The 10,208-nt window shown below is 40.4% G+C and overlaps 1 pseudogene across 1 annotated transcript; it reads right to left on the reverse strand.

Annotated features, from left to right (window-relative positions):
* Positions 1–229: 229 nt before the first annotated feature.
* LOC143598037 (ruvB-like protein 1) lies at positions 230–5,220 on the reverse strand (annotated as a pseudogene). Its single transcript, XR_013147038.1, has 10 exons — positions 5,139–5,220; positions 3,886–4,074; positions 3,034–3,166; positions 2,650–2,955; positions 1,880–2,080; positions 1,692–1,798; positions 1,522–1,621; positions 750–841; positions 600–669; positions 230–525 (listed from the first exon to the last, which is right to left on the reverse strand). The product of XR_013147038.1 is annotated as a ruvB-like protein 1 (transcript).
* Positions 5,221–10,208: the final 4,988 nt, after the last annotated feature.

Raw genomic sequence — 10,208 nt, forward strand, 5'->3', positions numbered from 1 at the left:
GGATTCAAAGACGTCATCCAACGCTCACAAACCAGGTTTTTTATATCAGTAGGTTGGTTCATGACATCAACCATGGTTCTTGTGGATTCAAAGACGTCATCCAACGCTCACAAACCAGGTTTTTTATATCAGTAGGTTGGTTCATGACATCAACCATCACACGAAGAAACAAGTATAATCGATGTGAAAAGAGGCTCGCATAAAACCCATGTTTAACCAGTCTCGTTCACGGTTCATCATGAATCAAATAGATAAAATGATAAAAACAACCCATTTTTCTCATTCTGCTAAATCATCCTAAAAATAGTGTCCAAATCCCTTATAAAACCAAACAGAGGAATCAATTGAACTCACATTCGCCAAAACCGAGCCTACAACTTCTAGACATTTTAAATTACACCAGAATTTGAGCCCATTTCAAGTTTCAAAGATTCATCATGAGATGTATCTATCTTGTTGCTCTTGTAACAGTTTGGCCGATGACTTTGCATTAAGGTAAAGACCACTCACTTCCTCCAAGTCCGCCTATATAAACATATTTGCACAACAAAATGAGCCAGCGTTTAACATATAATAAACAAAAGTACAAGAATTATTACCTTGCAAATACCCTCACGGCCGTTCATTTTTGCCACAACACTACCAGGCGATAATAATTGCACCGCATGCCTGCCCAAAACAAGATTCTTTTAGTAAAGTAAAACAAAGATTCCATATTTTGTAAGTTGTAACACGAGAAAAAGTCAAACCTCAAAGATGCTTGTTGTCCGATCTCACCAAGGTAAGCCAAGCTTTCTTCATCTATAGATATTTCCTCAACTTGTGCCCTGATAGCCAATATCTAACCAGCACATCAAGCAAAAAAATAACAAAATTATCTTTCTTTATTAATAATGGTATTAAAGAATATTTTGTCACATGTCATTCTGTTATTTTCTTTTCTAACCCCATACTTCTTCAAGTTTATCTATTTTGTATGTTATTTTTATTTTTATTCTATATCCTGTTTAGTACTTATTTATTACTTTTTAATTACTATTATTATTAGTTGTATTTATATACTTTTATACTTACTAAACTTAATTTTATTCGTTTATGTGTTTATTTAGTTTTAGTGTTAAATAATAAACTAATTTAATATAATGTTTTTACTATTATTGTATATTTTCAAGAGTAGAATACTATTCACTACATTTATTTATTCTGTTATGACTAATGTTTTTTTTTATTTTTTTAATATTAATTGTACTTAATTTTTTATTTCTACGATATCTAAAGGCATTCTGTTGAATTTTGTCTTTTTATATTATCTAATGATGGATTCCGGAGCCGAGGGTCTCTCTGGAAGCAACCTCTCTGTTCTTTGGAACATAGAAACGGTTAGCCTACATCCCACCCTTCCCAGACCCTGTTTATAGCATTGCTATTTGTGGGATCTTACTGGTTATGGTTGGTTGTTGTTGGTATGATAGATAAATATTTATAATAAAATACTAGTTGATTTGAAATATGTATTTATACCTGAATCATCTCAGCAGGCCCGTATGTTTCGGTTCGTATGATCACCAGCCTGTCTAGAAGATCCACAGGTATGCCATGTGGACTTGACATGTCGGTTCCTCTGCAAGTCAAATACCATGAATACCCTCACTCATAAAATCTAGAACTTCAGAAAATGTAGAAAATGTTACCTCACGGTACATATCCCTCTATTGGTAGCAAATATTACAATTGGAGATAACGAGCTTTCTATAGCACGGTTTAAGTATGAAAAACACTCCATATCGAGCATATGTACCTGCATAACAAGTTATATTAGTAACATAATTATAAGTTTATAACATATGCTAAAAATGATATAAAAAGGCGTACGGCGTACCTCGTCTATAAATAGGACACCAGGAACAAGCTCCGCCACCCCTTCCTCAATATAACGATTAACAACCTTATTGATTTCTTGTCTCAATTTATCAGTAATTTCAGTTTTTCTAGGCTTCATCATTTGACCCATTAGCGACATTATATCTTGTCCTCCTTGAGGTCGTGCATTTGCAGCGTCAAGATCATGAAGTGTAACATCCTAACAAGAAATCATACATAAATAAAAAACGCACTACATAATTAGGGGTGGCAAATGTGACCCATGGGTTGTATTAAAATGTATATAATGGGTCAAACTAAAAAAGAAAATGATTGAAACGGGTCAAAATGGGTTGACATTTCTCGAGTTTTTTTTATGGAACGAGAAAAACGGAGAAAACTTTTTAGTATTTTTACTTCTTTAGTTTTTGATTTATATTTCAAGTTATAATTTTAAATTTTTTTTTTTGAATTAAATCTCAACCCGTTTTGACCCATTTCAAAAACCCCTCATAAAAAAATTTAAAAAATCATAACTCGAAATATAAATCAAAAACTAAAAAAGTAAAAGTACTAAAAAGTTTTCTCCGTTTTCTCGTTCATAAAAAATAAAAAAATAAAAAAAATAAAAAAAAAACCTTCAAGAAATGTCAACCCGTTTCAATCATTTTTTTTAGTTTGACCCATTGTGACTCATTATATAAATTTTAATACAACCCATTCAACCCAATGGGTCACATTTGCCACCCCTATACATAATCATCAATGATATTATATAAAAACACAAACCTGAACTATCTCTTTCTTCTTGTGAACCTCGCCTTTAGGAAGCGGAACATATTCTTCCGCTTCAAGATCAAATTCAGTTGCAAACGCATCACTCCTACCTACCCTTTTAACCGCACCGCTATTTGCTTCTATATATATAACATCACCAACAGCTACCTTTTCCTTAACCAAAGCATCATATATAGTCGGATCCAGTTTCAACTGCTTCGTTCCTTTGACAGTTTTTAATCCAATAATAACATGACTTATTGCTTTACCATATCCACCCGTCACACTCTCAGTTTCCTCTGGAGATAATTCAGTCACCTAAAACCAATCATCTCACAAATAATTAAATTATAAAAAGAAATCAATTTAAGTTAAAGGTTAAATATTGATACTTACTTCTCCTTCATAAACCTCCTTGTTTTCTTTAATACGTAAGCCGATAGCTCTCCTGAAATTCTCCATTAAAACCTCGGTTTTCTTTACTTCTGATGAGTAGACTTCTGATCCAACCATTTGGACAAAATGGGACCTAGATATAGTTAATACATATATGTTTTATTATGCTAGATAAATACAACTAATAGAATGTAAAATCATAGTTATCAAAAGCGATAAGCGCTCGGAAGCGTTGAGGCTTCACCTAGCGCCCAAAATAAAAGCGCAAAAAAGCGCCCGATTTTTTTTTTAAAAAAGCGCACATCAAAAAACAAAATTTTAACTAAAGTAGAACATCTTATTAAGAAAACAAAGATTCATTCTTGAAACAGTTCATAGTATTTAGTCATGTGTATCATAATTTGATATATATAATGATAATAGTTATATAAGTATATATTAAAATTTAATATATACTTATATAACTATTATTATTTTATATACCAAATTATGATAAACATGACTAAATACTAAACAACATATATTGTGTTATATTTATAAAAGAAAAATAAATATAGGAAAAAAGTATTAAAACGTATATAAATTAAATATTAAATAATAAATAATAAACTAGTTGAGCCCTTAAATAGTGGGAGTTTTAGTTTTTACTTGAGACTAGGAAGAGGTTGGTTAAATGTCATTTAATAAATAACACGCATGCCACTTGAGAACAGGAACAAGTCAGCGCTTTTAATATCAATGCATTGAAAGCGCATTTAATGCGCCTCACCCAATAAATGCGCTTAAGCGCCTTAAGCGGTCGATATTGATAACTATGTGTAAAATGTTGAATAATACAATAACATGGCATACCTTAGTACCAAGTTCTTGGGAGATACCAAGGGCAAGGGCGGTTTTACCCGTACCAGGAGGTCCGGCAAGTAAAAGTGCCCTTCCTGCCATCTTTTTCTGGCAGATCATATCGACTACAAGACCGCCAGCCTCTCGTGCTGGCACCTGTCCCACGAATCCAGCTGCTAACGGTATGGCTTTTCCAGTAGCCTAGACATAATTATTGGAATTCATATCATGATATGTACAGCATGAAGTAATTTCAAATCCATGACACTTTAAGTAAGAAGAATTTGAATAGGGCTGTTAACGAACCGAATGTTTGACGAACTATTCGGCGGAAAGTGAATTTATGTTCGTTCTTTTTAGAGTAAACTGCGGTTTTTGTCCCTGTAGTTTGTTTAAATCTAAGGTTTTAGTCCAACAGTTTCAAATTTGCGATTTTCATCCCTGTGGTTTCATTTCACTTGCAATTAAACCCGAATTCACTTATTCCGTTAAGTCTGGTCGTTAAACCTATCAACGTGCCCCTCACGTGAGGTACAGTTTTGTCCTTTTTCTCCCCAAATAAATCCCAATCCTAATTCGCAAGCCCTCTCACGTGAGGGGCTAGGGTGTATTCGGGGAAAACAAAGGACAAAACTGCCCCTCACGTGAAGGGCACACTGATGGGTTTAACTATCAGACTTAACGGAATTAGTGAATTCAGGTTTAATTGCAAGTGAAATGAAACCACAGGACGAAAATCGCAAATTTGAAACTGTTGGACTATAACCACGGATTTGAACAAACCACAGGGACGAAAACTGCGGTTCACTCTTTTTTTTAATAAATAAACCGTTCGTGAACGTTCGAAAATGTGTTAGTTTACGGTCGTTAATGCTCGTTTATTTACGTTTGTTCACTGAATATTTTTAATGAGCTTTCTAATCTTATTATATAGATTTAAGCAATATTATTAACTATAAAACAAAATTATATATAATAAGTACAATAAAACAGCAACACAAGCTGGGTAGCCAAACCGAAGCGTTGACACTGACCATTCTCGGTTAGCCAAATCAAATAAAACACTATTTGTTTGTTTGTTTGTGTTTGTGAACCATTCACATTCACGAACAAGTTCATTTCCTCAATGAAAGAACATGAACAAAACTGACGCTAAGAGTAAACAATTGCAACATACAATAATAATAATAATAATAATAATAATAAATCCTAATTGAAGTGAATTGGGGAGAAGTGAAGAATAATAATAATATTATTATTATAACCTCAAGACCAAGGCCTTTGATGTGAGTGTGAGTTGCAATCCTCTGTTTTTTTAGTGGTGGATTGAACTTCTTCTATCTTCATCGTCTTCTTCGTTGATGTGTGGGTTCGGGTTGAATATCGGGTCACGATTAGGGTTTGCCGCCTGAAACTAGTAGTAGTTTCATATATGGCTGGCTGCTTGATTGCTTCAGCTCGACATGATGGTGGGATTATGTTAAGTACAAGGGCATTTCAGTCATTTACACCTAAAGTACAAGTGTTTTTTATAAATGATGATTTTTTAATCCTTATCAAATATGCTTATTGCTTTTTGTTTTTTTTTTTCAAAAAACTATTTTGAAAAGTTAAGATTTAGGATTTTTGAAAAACTGTCTTCAAAAAGCTAAAATAAAAAAGATTTGTGTGATTGTCAAACACATTTTAACTTATTGGCTTTTAAAAAAACTAATAAACCAATAAGCATTTTTCAAACTCAATCTCAAACATGCTTTTAAACTCAAGACATTCAAATATTTTGTTATTTGGGTTTTTAATAGCATGGGCATTTTTGTCATTTTGCAAAAAAAAAACTAACATAAAAATCTGAAAGAGATGGTTAGTAAGATATAAACAGTTAAAATTGGAATTAGTAAAAAATTTGAGAATTGGGTTCAAATAGTTAAACCGGCCTAGCAACATTGACTCGAATAGAGGTTTACTCTATTATGGTGGTTGGTTTTGATAGTGAAGAAACACTAAGTGACCCCGGCAGATTACGGATAATCTGGGAGTCAAGTAGATGTTTCCCACGAGGGTTAGGTCCGGCAAAGATGGTTATTCTTCTGATGACCTGCAAAACAGACACCGTGAGCTCGTTACTGAGAAGGGGGGGTACCTCCTTGTGACCACCCTCCGGCGTGAGAATCAGACTAGATTGCTCTGAATATAAGTGTATATAGAGAGAAATAGCTAGAGAGAAGATGATATATGATGGTATAAGATGTGATCATGATATCGTTCCAAGGTGTTGGAGTATTTATAGCCGAAGGTAGGTTTCCAAGCAGGTACAGCCAGCTGTATAATATTCATGTTCTACCAACTGTGGGCTACGCACGTGCCATGCTGGTGGTTGGTGGGTAGGCAGCGGCTGATAGTGACATGGCCGGCTGTGTACTATTCCTTTTCCACCAACTGCAGGCTATGTACGTGCCACGACAAGGGTTGGTGAGTAGGCAGCGGCTGATAGTGACATTAAGTACTAGAGCGTGTTCCTCGTCGTACTGTTGTCAGTGAGCTGTCGCTGCTTTGGTCAGATCTTGTCTATTTTGTCCATACCTTGGCAGGTATAGTACAAAAGATCCTCCAGAAGCGTACGGACTGGCTCATTTGTGCGGGAGTATTCCCGGCTTGCTCATTCCTTCTTCAGGTGACATTACTGAATTATTGAGAGTTAGTGCCTTGTGCGTGTAGCCTTGCTATTAGTGCGGGTAGCCTTCCCTGATAGCTAGTATCCGCAGCTGCGGGAACAGGCGGGGTACGTCACCATTGGGAGGCTTTTCCTGCGGAAACAGCTGGTCGTACTGCGCGTAAGGTCTTCATCTCTCTGAGCATGGTGGGTCCTGCGGAACCAGTTGGTCTTTGCGCAGACGTCCCTCTTGAAGGTGAGTCTTGCGGGTCCAACTGGGCTCTGCTGGGACCTACCTCTTCAAGTCCCCCCAGTCCAATGTTCTTCTCATGAATTGTTAATAAGTGAGGTGAACTTTTGGACTTACGCAAAGGGTTTTGAAAATGGTTTTTAGTTTTAAGGTTGTCCGTGGGGATTCTTCCCGCGGTTTCCCTAATGTCACGTGCAGAAATTCCCGACTTTTTTGCTTGATCTTTGGGTATGATGCGGGTAGGTGTGTAACCTCCTCGCAAGTCAGGATCGTTGAGTTTCACTTGTGTAGATTCTCCACGAGGTTTTGGTAGTTTTAGACATAGTGATCAATTATGTTAAACAACCAATTCCATCTTGGAGCTTCAAATAATCTAGTTCTCAACGTTCCCGCTATGCGGGGATGTTATTTCTCTTTCCACAAGCATGGCCCAGAAGATCCTTCTTGGTTTTAATTCCCTGCAAGTGCTAAGTATGTGAAGGGTTTCGCCTTGACACTGTACCCGCACTCGTCTTATAGTTACTTGACTTCCAAGGTATTATTGGCTTCAATTCCCTGCGGGTGCTAAGTATGTGAAGGGTTTTGCCTTGACACTGTACCCGCACCCGTGTTATAGTTACTTGGTTGCCAAGGTATTCTTGGCTTCAATTCCCTGCGGGTGCTAATTATGTGAAGGGTTTTGCCTTGACACTGTACCCGCACCCGTCTTATAGTTACTTGGTGGCCAAGGTAAGGGGTGTAGTCCCTCTTATTTTTGAATCTTTTTGAATCTTTTTGAAATTCGAAGAGTTGGTGAAAGGATAAGAACAGTCCGAACTGTTGAAGGGACATTAGCGTCGTCCGACGGTTTCTTCTGACAGTTTCAGGACGTGCAGGAAGTTATGGCGACGTGAAAGTATATGGTCATTCCAGACGCTTTTTCAGGCGCGTGGGCGCGAGTTTTCGGGCGCGTGGGCGCGAAGTTTACGGCACGCGTCCTGTCAACAGCTGTTGCCAGCTTGCTCTTTCCACGTGTCATAGTTTCATTGCACCTGCGCTTTTCTCTATCCCCCGCATTAAATTCATCGCATTCATTGCGATGCGTATATAAAGGAGGAGAGGGTGTATCTTAATCAACACCTTCACTTCACTCTTCTTCTTCTAAACGATTTCCGGCGAATACTCGAACTTTTCCGTCGAGCATTCTCTTGAAATCGTTCTTCTTTACATCCAAAACATGTCTTCCATTCATGATCCTGAGGCTACTGCCGAGGAGTCTGACGTGTACACCGAGAACCCGATGTCCGCGTCTGACAAGGACGATAAGAGTACTGCTGGCGAGTGCCAGTGTGCTCTTTACGTCGACGTTTATCAGTACATCGTCAAGAAGTTCATGCTCGAGCCTTTCGAGCCTGAGTTTCCTGAGCCTCACCAGACGGTGTACGATGCCCCCAAAGGCAAGATAGGGGTATATGCTGCATTCTTCATCTATGGGAATCTCAGGTTCCCATTGCGAAGTTTGTATACCGTGTTTTGGAGAAACACGGTGTGCACTTGACGGAGGTACACCCAATGGCGATCGCCAAGATCCGCCATTTTGAATGGGTGTGCCTCATTCTGGGTGTGGAGCCCCGTGTCGACCGCCTGATGACCTTCTATTCCTAGAGGTGTATCCAGGGCTGGTACACCTTGATCACCCGGATCAAGGGTTTGAAGATCTGTGCTACCGAGCGCAGTCTTCGGTCTTGGAAGCGGGAGTTCTTCTACATCTCTGCCCGTGTCGTCCCTATTGCGATGACATTCAAGAACGGGAGAGCACTCCCCAACATTCACGCCTCCAACTACCAGAAGGCGGAATGGTTTACCAAGATTTCCCAGATCCAGACTCCGGTTTACCGCTTTGCGGAGTCTGGGATGGTGATGCTCGGTATGAGCCGGGTGTGGAAAGATGCTGGGGCAGAGGCGCCACAGATTCCCATCGTCCTCGAATACGGTTCGAATTCTATTCCCTATGGTATGCTCCATCTCTTTTTGCTGATTTAGGGTTTTTCTTCTTACTGTTTCTGTGTATTTTCAGAGGGAAACAACTTGCAGTCGCTTCTGCAACCGCGTGAGAGCGGTGGTCCCGCTCGGCTGGGTACTCGTGCTCTTGATGAGAACGAGTTGCCCATTTTGGAGCAAACGACGGATAGGTTCGTGGAGGTCTACCCGCTGGGCCACGAGATTCTGAGTGCCACGCGGCCAGGTAAGGGATTATTTAACCCTCGCCCTCTCAATGCTCAAACCTCTGACGGAATTCCTCTAATTTTGTCATCTTCTGATGAGGAATCCGCATATGGTCTTTTCTTCGCGAGGAAGAAGAAGGCTGCTGGCGGGAAGGGCAAGGCGAATGTTGCCTCCACTGCCGATCAGGAGAACCGGTCTGACTCGGAGACCGAAAGCGAGGAGGCGGCGGGGAACCCTGGTGATGGTGAGACCACTGTTCCGGAGGTTGAGACAGCTGTCACTTCCGGGCAGCCCAGTACGACGACGGTGACCGGCGTGAAGAGGCCGGCTCCATCAGGTTCGTCCCCGCCTGTCCGAACCTTCAAGCTCAAGAAAACTCGTAAGTATAAATTTCATTTACTTTTAACTGCATATCTTTCTGCCATTTAAATATCTTGTCTTCATGCAGGCGTGGATGTAACCGCATTCCAGAGTGGAGCGGGAAGGAGCAGCTCTGGACCCATGACGGTAGGTTTGGTCAACCTACCCGAGGCGATGACCCAGGCGGCTACGCCTGTTTGCAGTATTGGTTCAGTTGCTCATCCCGTTGAGGCAACTGTTCCAACTGTAACATCATCCCCGCCGGCTGTTAGTGCCATCTTCACGGAATCCTTCACTGAGCCGGCGGTGGTTTTTCCTGCGGGTTCTTCCGCAGCGACGACCACGGTTGTGAGTTCACCTCCAGTGAGTTCACCTCCGTTGGTTTCTACTGCGGCGGCCTCCACCATGCCTCCTCCGGCGCCGGCGACTACGGCCGGTCCTTCAGGTATGTTCAGGATTGGGGCTTCTAGCCAATCTCTGCCTCCTTCCCATCTGCCTGACCTCTTGGATGGATATCCCTTAGGTTCGGGGGATGGGTTTGGCGGCTACCGGCCTGTTGTTGACCCTACAGGTGCGTAGGGTTATTTTGGCCTATTTTCTTTTTTTTTTTTTATCATTTTTTTCTAACCGCTTTTTGTTTTTGCAGTTTCGGCTTCAAATGAGGTGTATGTTCCACGGTGGAACATCCGCCGGGGAACAACCCTTCGAACGGCTGTGGACTGCGTCGAGTGGGCGCGTCACGCAGCCCCAAGTGGTGCGTTGGGGGAAGCCTTGTCCAGCTACCAGGAGGGTAGGCTGACGAATGAGCTTCGGATTCTCCTTGCCCGAATGCAGCCGCGCGTCGAGTTGCTTTGTCGTGAAAACGACAAG

Source organism: Bidens hawaiensis, unplaced genomic scaffold (assembly GCF_021521415.1).
Source record: "Bidens hawaiensis isolate Kalapana, Puna unplaced genomic scaffold, B.hawaiensis_p1.1 tig00049471_1, whole genome shotgun sequence".
Classification (NCBI taxonomy): domain Eukaryota; kingdom Viridiplantae; phylum Streptophyta; class Magnoliopsida; order Asterales; family Asteraceae; genus Bidens; species Bidens hawaiensis.